Source organism: Cetorhinus maximus, chromosome 14, assembly GCF_964194155.1.
Source record: "Cetorhinus maximus chromosome 14, sCetMax3.hap1.1, whole genome shotgun sequence".
Lineage (NCBI taxonomy): Eukaryota > Metazoa > Chordata > Chondrichthyes > Lamniformes > Cetorhinidae > Cetorhinus > Cetorhinus maximus.
Genome location: NC_135892.1, coordinates 58180819 through 58196029, shown reverse-complemented (window position 1 = coordinate 58196029; position 15211 = coordinate 58180819). Strand labels below are relative to the sequence as shown.

General features: G+C 42.4%; 1 protein-coding gene and 1 pseudogene across 1 annotated transcript in view; one reads left to right on the top strand and one right to left on the bottom strand.

Annotated features, from left to right (window-relative positions):
* The window catches only part of LOC144689682 (echinoderm microtubule-associated protein-like 6), a 693547-nt gene that overhangs the window by 349380 nt on the left and 328956 nt on the right, over positions 1-15211 (top strand). The gene's annotated exons all lie outside the window — the stretch shown is intronic.
* Positions 12800-13517, bottom strand: LOC144689681 (small ribosomal subunit protein uS2 pseudogene; annotated as a pseudogene).

Genomic DNA, 15211 nt, shown 5'->3' with positions numbered 1-15211 from the left:
ACCAAAACTGCACACAATTCTTCAGATCTGACCTCACCAATGAACGGCATAATTGTAGTAAGACTTCTTTACTCTTATACTCTAATCCCTTTGTATTAAAGGCTAACACATTTACCTTCCCTATCATTTGCACTAGGTGTGATTCATGTACCAGGGCACTCATGTTCCTTTGAATGCAAATATTTCTAGTCTCCCACCATTTAAAAATATTCTGCTTTTTTAATTCTTCCTACCAAAGTGGATAACTTCACCACATTATATTCCGTCTGCCATGCACTTGCCCACACACCCAACCCGTCTATATTCCTCTGCCACCTCTTTGCCTCCTCACTGCTTCTTTCCCACCTAACTTTGCATTGTTAGCAAACTTGGATGTTACACCAAGTCCCCTCATCTAAATAATTAATATAGATAGACATAAACTAAATGCCTTTAGGTTATAAGACACGTAACAGAAGACAAATCTGGAGTAATTGTGGAAACCTCACTAATACCCGCACCACAGTATGGGCAGCAATAATGAACTTAGACCAAATCTTATATATAACCAGAGGTATGGGCAGGATTTTGCCCTTGACAGGGTGCACAGCAGGGGCTGTCGGGAAGCCAACCACCACCCGTGATTGGCTCCGCACTGCGATTTCACACTGGCGGGCCAATTAAGGCCCACCCAGCATGGAACGTGTGCGGCAGCGCTCAGCACTACCTGTGTGGGCGGGGGGAGGAGGGCGAGCAGGCCTAACATGATCTTCGTGCATGTGCACGAAAGAGCGCTTCAATCTCCCTGAGGCACGGAGCAAAAGAGAAATAAAATTGTCATAGAACATGTCCCCTCATGTAACTCTGTCACATGAGCTGGGACATGTTTTTAATTCAAAAATAAAATTTTTATTTGATGTTTATTTGCTTTAGGAAACCTCATCCTGCCCATGGTTGAGATTTCCTAAAAAATGAAAAGGCCGCTTGGCCTTTTCACCTACCCGCCAACCATTAGGTTGGACGGGCAGCATAAATTTGAACTTGGTTAGCTTCGTAATGGCCTTACTAGGCCTTTTAACTTTCGGCGGGTGCGCAGCCATCTCTGGCACGCACTTACCGAACAAAATATCGCAAGACTGCGCAATGACGTTGGGACGCTCGCCCGACATCATCGCGTGTCATTTTACGCTCGGGCATGTTGGGCGTGTGCCCACATGCTGAGCGTAATATTCTGCCCATGGAGTATAAATCCTTGGATGTGATAGCAGACTGAATTTTCCCAGCCCTTTGGGGATGGGAATCGAGGCAGGTGTACCAGGAAATCAGGGGGAATCTGCATCGGGACAGCTCCCTGGCTCCATTTAGTGGCCATCTTACAATGACATCAGTATTTTATCACTGTCAGAGCAACCCCCTTATGATTGGAGATGGTCTCCCAACAGCAGGCAAAGTGGCCATCAGAGCTGGAGGTTCCATACCCCAGTGATGGGGCTGCAAGCATTAACGGTCACAACAGTGTTTGTCACTACTCCTGCAGGGGGGTCCCCCCTCCATCTCAATGGCTCTACTGGCTTTGGGCCTCTTTATTAAATGACTTCTCTGCATGCAACCAAGGGCACATCCATGTTGAGGTGTCCTCACGCTTGGCTGCCTGTGTGGGAAGCGCCTACCTCATCTGGTGGGTCTGCCGGCCTGACATTCAGCTTCCAGGTTAAAGGCAGCCAATTAGAAGGCTACCTCATGGAAGGTTGGCATCCTGACAACATGGGCAAGCTCGGACTCCCATGTGCACCCGACATTGGAGTCCTGTGCCTGCAGAAAATTCAGTCCAGTGACTCCGTACAAAATACTGGAACTTCCAAACCTAGAGTACTTTGTTCAGTTATTATACAGCAAGAGTATGCAGGATTAGAGGTAGTCCAACAAAGAGCAATCAAACTGATACATATCTTAAACATGACCTTTGGAGAAGAGGTTAAAGAGCCTGGAATTGATAACTTTGGAGAAGACTGGGTTCAGGTAAGATGTCCAAGTTTTCAATATTCTGAAGAGAATAGATAAATGAAACCCAGTGATACATTTGAGATTAGAATAGGACAGTGCACAGCCAGTTCAGTTAACTACTTTATGCAAAAGGCATTACATTCCTACATTACAACAGTGTCTACACTTCAAAAGCACTTAATTGACTGTAAAGTACTTTGGGACATACAGTGGTCATGAAAGGTGCAAGTCTTTCTTTCTTTTAGATGATAAACATGTGGAATATTTGTCCTACGAGGCACAGGAGGCATATAGTGTAGATCAGGGGAAAATTGAATAGAGAATTCTGGGAGTGGACATTTGAGAGATGTTCAGAGTTTGTGGGATGGGTTAGATGGCTTACATAGTCCTTTTTTGATTGTGTAACTTCCCTTTGTCCATAATCCTTTGAAGGGAAAAAAGGTAAAATGCCATGTATGCTAGCATTTGTTGTAAGGGGATTGCAGCATTAAGAGTAAGGAAGTCTTACTGTAATTATATAAGGCATTGATGAGACCACTAGGGAGTACTGTGTACAGTTTTAGTCTCCTTATTTAAGGAAGGATAATCTTGCCTTAGAGAGAATGCAACAAAGATTCTCTAGTTTTTTTCCTGGGTTGAGAAGGTTGTCCTGTGAGAAGAGATTGAGTAGAATGGATCTAAATTCTCAGAATTTGGAAGAATAAAAACATATTCATTGAAACATATAAAATTCTTAAGAGTGCTGGGAGTTTAGAACTAATGGTTATAGTCTCAGGATAAGGCATTGGCCAATTAAGACTGCGGTAAGTAGAAATTTCTTTACTCAAAAGGCTGTGAACCTTTGGAATTATCTACCCCAGAGGGCTGTTGATGCTCAGCCATTGAGTGCATTCAAGGCATTTTTGGGCACCAAGGGTATCAAAGGATATGGAAATAAGGTGGGAAAGTGGAATCGCGGTAAAAGTTCAGTTGAATGGTACTGGAGGCTTGAGGGGCCTACTTAATCTCCTATTTCTTATGTTCTCATCTATGTTGTATAATTATGATAAGTACAACTTTGTGAACATTAAAGGCCAAATTTAAACTTGCTGCAAAAATAATCAGTTTCACCGTATGTGTACAATAAATTGCCCGTGAAAGATTTACCTATAGGTGCAGTGCCAAAATCTTATTATGTTTTGTAAAATCTTTCAACCCAGTTCATAATTTAGAAATTATACTTATTGAACAATTCTGAAATGAATGCAAAAAGGGCTGAAATTTGCTGTTTACTGGCAGGTTTCACTGCCGGAGCTGAAAGCTGCTTTGGCGGGTGGCAGGACCTGGAGCAGCATATTGAGTGTGGCAGCCAATTAAGAGGCCGCTGTGGGACTCTGTGGGAAGCCAGAGCCTGGCGATCCAAGAGGGGGTGGTTGTGGAGCACCGGTAGTGCAGTTGTCCAGAGGGTGGCAATTGCCAACAGCAGGGGGACCCTCTGTGGGCATGCCATGGAGCACCCATCAAAGAGGATCACTCCCACCCCACCCCCCACCCCCCCACAATCCACGTGGCTGTGAGCCCTCCTAACTCCCAACATGGTTAAAATGCCTGCAGAGACACAAAGTGACCATTAACTGGCCACCTAAGTATCTCAGTTGGCCCCTGGGCAGGGACTAAGCCGCCATGTCTCCCTACTGTGGCACGGTGGCTGGAAGACATCAGGCACTCGTCCTGGGATCTCTCCCCACCATTTTGCCAGCCCTCCTGCTTTCCAGCTCATTGCCAACAGGCTGGGAAAATTCAGCCCAAAGAAACAATTTGTGAATTTGTGCCATGTTGCCTTAGTTATAAAGCAAGCAAATGTGTTGCATTGTAATGAAGATATTCAATTGAAAGCCCAAGTGCAATTTACAAAAATGAATTTAAAAGAATCTATATTTTGATTTGTTTCACTGCAGCAAAGTAATTGACAGTCAAGAAAATAAATGGTTGACATTTTCAGTTTGCTGATTCTGAAACGGTGAACAAATCCGATAATGGTATTGTCACTGTCCTGTTACAGTAAGAAGGCATCTATCAAGTTGTACAGATATTACTTGTTTCTTTTATCGATCGATCAGATTCATTTTGTGAGGGTTGTTGCATAAAAAATTCAATTAAAAAAATTATAATTATACAAGAAAAATTGAAATTGCAAACTTGCATCAATTGTGCTTGTAAAAATGACAGTGCTTACTTTCAATGCTACCTGCCAGAATAATCATGCAGATCACTCAGTCAAGGGTGCCTGAAATAATTTCTCATGATACCTCTATTTTGCTCAGGAGAATACCATATTAAATCAATTTTCCAATGTCTTAACCACAAAAACTAATATAATGGCCACATACAAATTATTGGTACATGTCTTTGCATTTTGGAAATATGACATCTGAGACAACCTTCAGAAGTAAACAATTTGGCACTAGTCCATCATGAAGCGTCAAGACCCCCCTTGAGTGATGCCGCATATGGCTCTCCAAGAGGTTGGACATTCTCTCTATGGAGGAGCACATGCACCTAGACACAGACCCCTCCAAAGTTCAGGAGCAGCATACTTCCTGAGACTCATCAAATGGTGTGTCTGCTGGAGAGTGCAAGACCTGAGACCTTGTCGGGGGTTTGGATTTGCGCTCACCTTACCAGAACGTTTGAAATTGAACCTTAACGCCACTGAATCCAGGTTCTTCTCTTTACACTTCTGCCGCTGAAGGTGGCAGCCTTCTGCATCCACGCCTTTTTAGCTTTGCCTGATGGCCTCCTTCTACTATCTTCCAGGAAAAGGACCTCCCTCCTCTCCCTCAAAGCCTTCAACATTACATTCAGGTCAGCATCGATGAAGTGAGGGGCAGCCCTGTCCCAGATGCCAGGCCACCGGCTCTCCTGTGACATCTTACTTCCTTCTAGTGCTGTGGCAGGCTTTGACACGATCAACAGATTTTTCCTTTAAGACAGCCAAGAGCCTCAGTGATGGCGACTGTGCGGGGTGTAAATCTATTCCCCACTTAGTGCGATCTGCTTTCCATTCCCACCCACCACAGGCTCCAATTGAACACAGAACCCATTTCCATATCAATTACGGGTTCACCCACTTGAAAATCATGACTTTAATCAGTAACACTTGCCCTTTTATCTCCTCCCTCCTCACAGTCCAAGCCCCGAACAATTTACATGTACTTCTTTCAATTTAATATACTGCGTTCACTGCTCACAATGTGGTCTGCTCTACATAGGGAAAACTGATGCAGATTGGGTGACTGCTTTGCAGAACACCTCTGTTCAGTCTGCAAGTGTCACTTCGAGCTGTCGCCTGTCATTTTCATTCTCCACCTTGTTCCTGTGCTGCCCTCTGTCCTTGGCCTTATGCAGTGTTCCAGTGAAGCTCAGCACAAGTTCAAGAAGCAACACCTGATCTTTCAATTAGAAAATTTACAGCCTCCTGTACTCAATGGGAGGAATCTTCCCAGTACCACTGTTACAGACTTGAAGGCAGGACCGAGATGGAATTTAGGAATGAGGTCACCAGGTCAGCGGTCCAACGTATTGATGTTTTCAGGTGATCTTGCCAGATGTGGGCCATCAAATGCAGTGGCTACTTGCTCAGCAGTGGCGGGTAGTCAGTTTGAAAAACTAAGTGCCCAATTGTGGGCAGTTTGAGGTGCCACTGGGATCTTCCCAGTGGCAGATGGCCCCCTGCTAAGGCCAAAGAATGCAGGTGCCCTGAAGTGGCTTTCTAGCCGCTGACTGGGATACCTGGAAGGCCTATTTCACTCTTTCAGGCTCCCCCTCTCTACGCCAGCTGGAGGCACAGGGATCAGCAGGCCACAGCATCCTTTGGAGGGGTTTCCTGTGATTGGGCCTGCAGCTTCAGGAACCCGCCCGCCATCTTTAATTGCATGGTTGATGTGGAGGTGGCTAATTAAGATGCTGCCTCCCAGAAGATAATGCCTGAGGAAGCATTGCCAATAAGTGCACGATCAGGACCCAGAAATAGTCCCGTCCCACAGTTATTCTTAAAGGACATTAAGTTTGAGTTCAACAATTTCTGACTGCATATTGTTTCCTTTTTCTTTGTTGGCTTTGGTTTTAAAATCGATTTATCAGAAACAGTAGTGTCTACAGTTATTATGGAAGTTGACTGCAACTAATTAGCAACACTTTATCTCAAGAGATAGCAAATAATAACAAATGATAATAAATGGTCTGAACGAGTGAAGGCCAACTCTTTTCTTTAAAAAGACAAAGCCTTCAGTCCAAATTATCATCATGCTTTGATAAATGTTCTTAAATGCTTGAAGCTGTTAGGGTTGCTTGCTGTCTGTGATTACGTGGCCCACTTATTAAGATCCATTGGCTTGGAGCCAAATGAATTAATTTGGTCCAGATATACTCAAGATAAATACCAAAGAGCATTGAGTATGCTGTGAATGTGGAATGATGTCAAAAAGACAAAGTTAAGGGTACTCTACCTGAATGTGTGCAGCATTCGCAATAAGGTAGGTGATCTAAAGGCACAAATAGAGGTAAATGGGCATGATGTAATTGCCATTGCGGAAACATGGCTGCATGGTGACCAAGACTGGGAACTGAATATTCAAGGATATTCAACATTTAGGAAGGACAGACAAGAAGGGAAAGGAGGTGGAGTTGCGCTGATAATAAGGGTTGGGGGCAGTACATTAATAAAGGAGGGTCTCAGATCGGAAGAACAATGTGTGGAATCTGTTTGGGTGGAGCTAAGAAACAGCAAAGGGCAGCAGACATTGATTAGAGTTGTTTATAGGCCACCAAATAGTAATGGTAATATGGGGCACGGTATTAATCAGGAGATGAGAGAAGCATGTAGCATGCGCAATGCATTGATCATGGTGACTTTCAATCTGCATATAGACTGGTTAAACCAATTGAGCACTAATGCTGTGGAAGACAAGTTTCTGGAGTGTGTTAGGGATGGTTTTCCAGAGCAGTATGTTGAGAAGCTGACGAGAGGACAGGCTATTTTAGACCTAGTATTATGTGATGAAAAAGGGCTAATTAATAAACTTGCTGTAAAAGAAGGGATGAGTGACCACAATATGTTAGAATTTTACATTATGTTTGAAATTGAGGTAGTTCACTCTGAAGCAAGGGTGTTAAAATTGATTAAAGGAAATTATGAAGGACAAATTTCTGAGATGGATTGGGAAAATACATTAAAAGGTATGACTGACTGTACATAGGCATTGGATAGTCTTTAAAGAACTCTTACATAACTTACAGCACCTACACATTCCTTCAAGGTGCAAAAACTCAAAAAAAAGGTCAGCCAACCATGGCTGACAAAGGAAGTTAAGGATTGTATAAGATTAAAAGAAAAGACTTATAAAGTTGCCAGAAGTGGTAGTAAACCTGAGGATTGGGAGGTTTTTGGAATACAGCAAAGGAAGACCAAGAAATTAGTAAAGAAAGGGAGAATAGAATATGAATGCAATCTAGCAAAAAACATAAAAACGGACTGTAAAAGCTTCTATAGGTATGTGAAAAGAAAGCGTTTGGCTAAGACAAATGTGGGTCCATTGCAGGAGCCAGGAGAATTCATAATGGGGAATAGAGAAATGGCAGAGAAGCTAAATGATTACTTTGTGTCTATTTTCACTGAGGAAGATACAGGAAATCTCCCAGATTTAGAGATGCAAGGAACTAGGGAGAATGAGGAGTTGAAGGAAATTAGTATAAGTATGAAGGTTGTATTGGAGAAATTAATGGGACTGAAAGTTGATAAGTCCCCGAGACCTGGTATTCTGCATCCCAGAATGTTGAAAGAGGTTGATATAGAGATAATGGATGCATTAGTGCTCATTTTCCAGAATTTTATAGATTCTGGAATGGTTCCTGAAGATTGGAAAGTAGCAAATGTCACCCCACTATTTAAGAAGGGAGTGAGAGAGAAAACAGGGAACTACAGACCTGTTAGCCTTACATCAGTAGAATGGAAAATGTTAGAATCTATGATAAAGGATGTGATAAATGGATACTTGGATAATCATGATCTGACTGGGCATAGTCAGCATGGATTTGCGAATGGGAAATCATGTTTGACGAACTTGTTGGAGTTTTTTGAGGGTGTTACTAACAAAATTGATAAAGGAGAGTTGATGGACATGGTATACTTGGATTTTCAGAAGGCTTTTGATAAAGCTACCCACAGGAGGTTAATTAGCAAAATAAAAGCACATGGGATAGGAGGCAATGCTGGAATGGATTGAGGATTGGCTAACAGGCAGAAAAGAAGAGAGTAGGAATAAACGGGTCATTCTCACATTGGCAGGCTGTGACTAGCAGGGTACCGCAAGGATCAGTACTTGGGCCCCAGCTGTTCACAATGTATATCAATGATTTGGATGTGGGGACCAAATGTAACATTTCCAAGTTTATGGATGCTACAAAGCTAGGTGGGAATGTGTGTTGTGAGGAAGATGTAAAGCGGCTACAGGAGGATTTGGACAGTGAGTGGGCAAGAACATGGCAGATGGAATATAATGTGGAAACGTGAGGTCATCCACTTCGGTAGAAGGCACAAATGTGCAGAGTATTTCCTAAATTATAAGAGATTAGAAAGTGTAGATGTACAAAGGGGCCCAGGTGTCTTTGTCCATAAGTCACTGAAGGCTAACATGCAGGTGCAGCAGGCAATTAGGGAGGCCAATGGAATGTTAGCCTTTGTTGCAAGTCACTGAGTACAGGAGTAGTGAAGTCTTGCTTCAATTATATAGAAGCTTGGTTAGACTGCATCTGAAGTACTATGTGCAGTTTTAGTCCCCTTACCTCAGAAACGATATTTGTGCAATCGAGGGAGTGCAACGGAGGTTTGCCAGTGTTGTTCTTGGGATGGCGGTACTGTCTTACAAAGAAAGATTGGGCAAACTGGGCCTGTATTCTCTAGAGTTTCAAAGAATGAGAGGTGATCTCATTGAAATCTACAAAATACTTAAAGGAATTGACAGGGTAGATGCAGGTAAGATGTTTCCTCTGGTTGGGGAGTCTCTAACCAAGGGACACAATTTCAAAGTAAAAGGGGGAAGCCACTTAGGACCGAGGTGAGGAGAAATTTCTTTACTCAGAGGGTTGTGAATCTTTGGAATTCTCTACCCTAGAGGGCCGTGGAAGCTCAGTCATTGAGCATGTTTAAGGTAGAGATGGATAGATTTCTGATTAACAATACTGTAAAGGGTTATGAGGGATAGTGTGGGTAAAAGGCATTGAAGTGTTCGATCAGCCATGATCGAATTGAATGGCAGAGCAGGCTCGACGGGCTGAATGGCCTTCTCCTGTTCTTATGTCCCTATGATATATCTGACAATTTAGAAACTTAAAATTTCATAATATCCGATATATATAAAGGGTTAACTCTCTGCTAGTTTGGAAAGGGAGGTGGAGCAAAAATTTTCAAATGGACATAATGATGTCACCATCTTCCTTTAAAAAAAACAAGAGCAAAGAAACACATGGTTTTCTCCTAGAACAAAGAAAACCTTTAAACTACTCTTCCAAATTCCAAGCTTTGAGATCCTTATTTTTGCCAAATTCTCTTTCATTTTAACAGTTTAAACTAAGAGTACCCAGGATTATTCCAAGCTCAAGCTGTTTGTTTTCAAATTCTAAGTATATAATTTAATCTTAAAAATTTCCCTTTTTCTTTGTGAGAATTGTGTTCAGAGTTAAGTTCCCAAATGTGATCATAATGTATATTCGAGCGGTAATTGTGGCCAGCGATCGTAGCTAGGGATAAATAACTTAGAGCATTTACTGTATTTAAAATTGCACTTCCCTTTTAATCCGGGGTGGGGGGGGGGCTTCGACGTTTCTACTTAAAAGAAAAGCCAAAGTCACAAAGCTCATACTGGCTTGCAGACACACATTGAAAATCATCACATTCAAACAGGCAAAAGATTTTACATTTCAATAAAATATACAAACAGAAAATTACTCTCAAGTTTTTCTTTTTTTTCCTCTTTTCACACAGCATTTTAACCTTACTGCAAGTCTCCAAACTTACTTTCTCCTCACCATTTTCTTTAATCCCAAATTTTCTTTCAAGTCTTTTAGTTATTCTTTGTACACGAAAAATAGCTACAGCTACAAAATTGATCAGTTTAAAACTTTGGTCGACCTGTAACTCTTTTTGCGCTACTCTGCTCTAAATTAATGCCAAAATGCCCTCGAACAGAATTCTCACCTCGAAGTCGAAACAGATAGTACATACACTCAGTAACACTTTGATGCCGTCAACATTACACGTACTGTTCAGCTTTTCCTATGAGGTTAAAATCCTAAATATTTCCTCTTTTCCTCTGACATTACTCCTATGCTTCTGTCCAAACTTTTACCTTATATTTTAAATGACATCTTATTCACTGCCCTAGCAGATCTATGCCCGGCGCTCCTCTTACCTGAATCTAAAAAGTTGATCAGACTAAGTAGATCTAGGTTCCACTCAATTTCACAGCCAGTCATTCGGTTTTAGCCTTTCTCAATGTCTGGCCCCACTTTGACGCTATTGTAAGTTTTAGGTGTTTTGAGTTATAAAAATCTTTTACTGAAAATATCTAAGTTCCAAATACTTAATTTTTAACAGTGAGGTCCTCTGTTGTGCCTAACCTAGCAAGGTACGAATAACTAGCATTTATGTAGCAAGTAGTATTTATTAAGCAAGACGTTACATATGCTTAACAAAAGCTGTGAAGGCAACATGGAAGGTTCTTATCCCTCATGTCTGTCTTACCTTCTGTCTCTGAAGCGATAATACGTTGAACTGTGTCTTTGAAGAATGATACCAGAGAAGCCATGGTAAAACTCTGCCAACGAAGACTCTGATTTTCCAACTCTTAACTCATCTTCTGACTGTTCCTCTCTTCCTTATTAGGAAACAGTCCAAGTTAACCTCATTGGCTCAGGGCAAGAGTCATCTGGTGTCACCTCACCTCCTTAACTAGAGTCATGTAGACTGAAGACAAATGTCCGTCCCTTATTCCCTGGTACCCCGGAGGTACATTCTGTTGTGAACAAATGACACATCCTTGTAGATACAGAGCAATTGTACAAACAGTATTTTATCCTCTTATGAATAACACAACCTATCATAAATAATTCATATAAATATATTACTCAATTGCCACAGATACCAAGACAATTAAGAGTAATAATTCCTACCATAATGTCAAGAAAGGAATGTCTTTCTTTTAAAATATAGATGTTCTGTCCTGTGGATATGGTTAGTCAATTAAGTCGGTTAGCAATCTAAAACCTGTTTTTTGTAAATGTTTTTTGTTTAAAAATAAGATGTCATACTAAGTTAAGCTGCTGAGTTCAAACCTATTGCTTATTTCTTTAAAGCTGACAAAGAAGCCCTCAGTTGCACATAGTGTAATTAAAACCAATACAATCCCTTGAACCCACACTTTTCGGCACCTTTAAGGCCATTTAAGTCATCAAGACCAGTTTCTCGCATGCAGCTGCTGTCCTGTTCCCAGACTGCCTTAACTGTTAATTGTCTCATAAGCAGAAATTCAGACTGAATTGTTTAAAAGGTAGTTAAGATAAAATCCATAAATTCTCCTTCAGACTAACATAGAACCCTAAAAATTAGTAGTATTATTAAAATCTTACAAACTGAATGGCCTCCTTCTGTGCTGTAACCATTCTGGAACTCCCTAACAGCACTGTGGTTGTACCTACACCACATGTACTGCAGTGGTTCAAGAAGGCAGCTCACCACCACCTTCTCAAGGGCAACTAGGGATAGACAATAAAAATGCTGGCCCAGCTAGCGAAGCCCACATCCCGTGAATGAATAAAAAAAAATCTATGATTCTAACTTCTGTTAGTTATCTGGCATTCGCAACACCAATCTTTTCGCCATTAATTTAGAAGTTTTGGATCTAATTTATCTGGCAACTGGGAACGGCAGAAACTAGTCACTTTGGTAAAGCCTCTATAATAAGGGAAGCCAGTAACTAACATATAGATAGTTGTGGGAAGGAGAACTTAAGTTGCAGACATTTGAGGAGGGGGTTTCACAAGGAAATATTGTTGAAACAATTACATGTACAAAAAAGCAAATGCATTGTTAAGTTTAATGATGTTGTTAATTACTTAGGCCCAAATCATCCTATATGGGAGGAGGCGAACCACTCAACTTAAGTCCCTGATGTGCCTCTGAACATGGAGGAGTCCCAATGGGCGCACATGCGTGGTATTTACGCAGGAAGTTTAAAGTTTGCTGTTTTATGCTACCCGGATCGCTCTGCAATTCCCTACAATAATGGGATCAGATGGCCAGAACAAAAGGACTTAGGCAGGTTGTCCTGGATTTACATTGGTTTTTACATGGATTTACTTAAGAGCTTTTCCTAGCAGGTATAAAGTCTGCTCAGGAGCGTAACTCTAAGTAAATCAACTGGAGTGTTAAAGCACTCCAGCACCCACAGCAACAATGTTCACCTCCACCTCGACAATGTTCAATCTCCTCCTGGTTCACCCTACCCGACCTCACCCCCCCAACAATGTTCACCCCCATCCCAACAATCTTCACAGCTCCTCACCTATGGTAATGTTCGTGTTGCTCCCAACAATGTTTACCCCTGCTCTCATTCCCACCTCCCCATACCTCCGGACAGTGCTCACCTCCACCCCTTTTACCGATTGCAGCTGCAAACTGCTGGATGGGCACAGAAGGGACCTGCACCCCCTCAGACCAGTCGGTAAACTCAGGTTGAACGAACTCTGCAACGGGAGCAGTCCACTCTCCCTGGCACTCCTCCTTACCAGCAGCCTTCTCCGCAGCAGCTTGTTCCTCCTTCTCAATCTCATCAGGATCCCTGTAAAAGTACAGATCAGGCATCACCTCCCATGGATGTTCGCGACTAATGGTACCACGCATACGCAGAACTTGCTGGGCAAGCATTCACCACATCAGACCAATGGAGTGGGCACCCTTGTTGCATGGGACTGTGGTATCCACGTAACACAGGGGCGAGTCAGTGTTGCACATGGCAATGGTGGGGAAGTTAACATATGATGCTTCAGTTAAGGGGTGATGGTCCTGTCGAGGGTCTGTCACCACCAACAGATGGGGCTCCCTGAAGGCAGCCTGGATCTGATTAGTGAACGTACCCGGGGTAAACCTTCCAGCAATGGGGTTGGCACCAGCAACAGCAGCAAACTTCAGGATAGCACGCTGCCTAAATGGTCTGGAGGAGATGACGCAGACGTCAGCTGGGTTCTCGATAGAGACAATGGCACGAGCAGCGAGCAGCAATTTCTCCCATGTCGTCTTCAGGTTGATGATATAGATACCATTACTTTTCCTCTTGTAGACATATTGCTCCATCTGGAAGTCCAGGTTGGTGCTGCCCAAGAAGCAGCAAGGAATTTGAGGACATCCTCCTCCTTCATCTGCAGCACATCGAGGCCTCCGGACATTGTGAACGTTTCCCGTTAAAAGCAACGACGGGTAACTCAGCACAACGCTGTGTGAAAGCTCGACACCTGTAATCAGCATATATAATTGGGAACATCCCCGTTCCTTTAATATCAGCTTGGATAAACCACAGACGTGATCTTGATGTTATTGCGAACACTCACATTTAAAGGGCCCATGCTTTTTGTTCTAAGTCAGCCGATTGACAAGCCACAATACTAATAGATGTGCTTCTAAATAAATGTTAGAAATCAGAAATTGAAAAAGTTGCTGTTAACTTTGCATCCTTAATCTCTATAAAAAATGGAAGTCATTATGATAAACTTGCTAGAAGTGCACATATGAATCTGCGGTGATCCTGTTTGCATTTTTATTTTGCTTTCATTCAGATGGTGATACCGGTGGGATGATTCTATTTTCAACATTTAATTTGCAGAATTTATTAGGATTGGAATATTATTAGGAATTATATTAATCTTTAAGGATTTAACATTCTCAATTCCAGAAATATGAATCACTCAATAATTTATGATTGTTGAAATGTCTAGCTCATCCAGACGGAATGTATAACTATAACAAAAAAGTAAACAAATGTTAACATCATGCACTTAACAGGAAAGGATGCCACCTGCCTTACTCCTATACTGGATGCTTAGTGGTAAGACTGTGATGATGGTAATTACTTATGCTACAGATTTTTTGACAGTCCAGTTATTTATGCATGGTAACATGTTTGATTTAGAAACAGAAGGTATAACAACAGAGGACCCACAGTGCAAATGAGTTCAATCTACTGAGTTCAGAATTACCAGCGTAGATCATAGCTACATTAGGCAGAACCTTGGAGGAGGAATCTGAAATTTAGCAGAAATTGGGTGGTTTGTAAGGGCTGAATAATACAGGAGGGCGGGCGGCTTGTTTGCTCCCCCCCACTCCAGGAGTAAAGTCAGCATGGAGCAGACCTGCGCTGAGGGCAGGCTAAACAAAGGCCGAGAGGGGCTTATCTCCCTCACTGCAGAGGAAGTTCCGCCCTTGGGAGAGCCAGTCATTCTGATTGGCCAGCAGCTCCATCAGCATATTAGTGGGCACTGCCAGGACTGCAACGGGGAACAAGGAGGAGGAGCAATGGATCTCCAGAAACAGGTATGCCCAGGGTCTTGGTCCAGGGAGGGTTTGGGCAGGTTGGGGTTGGTGAGTTTAAGACTGCAGATGGGTAGGAAGGAAAGGGGGTTCTATATTAGGGAGGTCCCCCCACTCCCGCCGATCTGCAAAGGACTGCCCTTGAAGATCGAACCCCGCCTTTCTTCCTGCCCTTTGAAGAATTTATTTAAAAAGTCAGGCTGCCCACTCCCATCCAATTACCCACACCAAACACTTTTGGTAATAGGCCGAATTGACCCTAGCAAATTTTGGCACCCATCCACCCATATTATGGGGGTGAGCTCGGGCGTGGGTGGGAAGGTGGCAGGGTGAGCACCGCCCTATTTTATGTGCCATCCTGCCGAAAACACGTCCAGCGGGGACATGTAAAATGCAGCCCTAAGCTTCTAAGAGATTAATGTAAAAATGTAATTTATTTGGTTCTTGGACATCTGACTAACTGTTCTGTCTCTCTTTCACATCTGTCACAAATTAGAATGTTTATATTTTCTATCAATGAAACACTGGTGTTGGTAATCAGAACTAATTGTTTGCCTTGGGAGCTTTGAAAATTCAATGTTTTTATCATTTGAAAAATAAGTTAGGATGATG